Raw genomic sequence first — 1,182 nt, forward strand, 5'->3', positions numbered from 1 at the left:
GATATTAAACAGCCAACAACAATGGTGTTAGGGTGTCATGAAGCAAAAGAAGTGGTAGATAAATGGCCAATAGCGTTAATGTAGTAACACCATTTTGACTTGTTTTAGTTATTTAGCTGTATGCTATTATAATGTCATTAAACATTAAATATTTATGCAAACTTAATGAAATTTATATAAACTTATTGGAAATGATACAAGGTATTAAATTCATTAAGAAAATTTATGTAAATTTTATCAAAAAATCAAATTGAGTTATGGAGATGTACTTGCATAGCAAGTGACCTGATCTGAGATCGTGTGCTGGAACGAAAATAATTGCAGCGGGGAAGGTGTTTATAAGCCATTTAAGAAACACACAAAAACCGTTAGATTCACTTCAACATTTAAATTTAATTTGTCAAAATATTTTCATCGCTTTGAAACCGCGACCTGCTCAGTGACAAAATTCGGTGCTTAATTTGTCAAAATATTTTCGTCGCTTTGAGATCGCGACCTGTTCACTGACAAAATTCTGTGCTGCAAAGAATTTTGTCAGTGAACAAAGTGACGAAAATATTTTGACAAATTAAATTTAAATGTTGAAGTGAATCTAACGGTTTTTGTGTGTTTCTTAAATGGCTTCTCAACACCTTCCGCGCTGCAATTAAATTGAGTGTTATGTGTAATATAATAAATCAGTGAGTTTAAAACAGAGCAATATATATAGAAAGTCCGTGGTAGTGTTGCAAACGGACGTCTTTCTGAAAATGTATATGAGTACGGTGATTCTTTTTGCTTGTTAAAATTTTGGTGAGGGTGGTCTCGTGTGAGGCTGCCCATTGTTGAATTAATTGTTTGAACTGCTGATTTTAAAAATATTGTTGTTGGCCATTTCAGCAGTTGTGTTGTTGCTATGAGTTTGCCACTTGTAGAGATAGAAAGTGGTGTCAGCATGGAGTTTGATACTATTCAGAGCTATGCAGCTGCTGCCAGGTCCAGTATAACACAAGAAGAGTCAAAAATGGAAATGGCAACGCTAGGCCTGAGCAGAATAGAGATGAAAATAGAAGAAATAAAGAAATGCAAGAAAATTATCAAGAAGGAGGGAACAACATATTCCATAGTACCTCCGGAATAAGCTTTAGAACAAACAAGAAGGAGAACAGTAGTGTATAGATCACAGCTAATTGAAACCAGAAA

This window comes from Octopus sinensis, linkage group LG7 (assembly GCF_006345805.1).
Source record: "Octopus sinensis linkage group LG7, ASM634580v1, whole genome shotgun sequence".
NCBI lineage: Eukaryota > Metazoa > Mollusca > Cephalopoda > Octopoda > Octopodidae > Octopus > Octopus sinensis.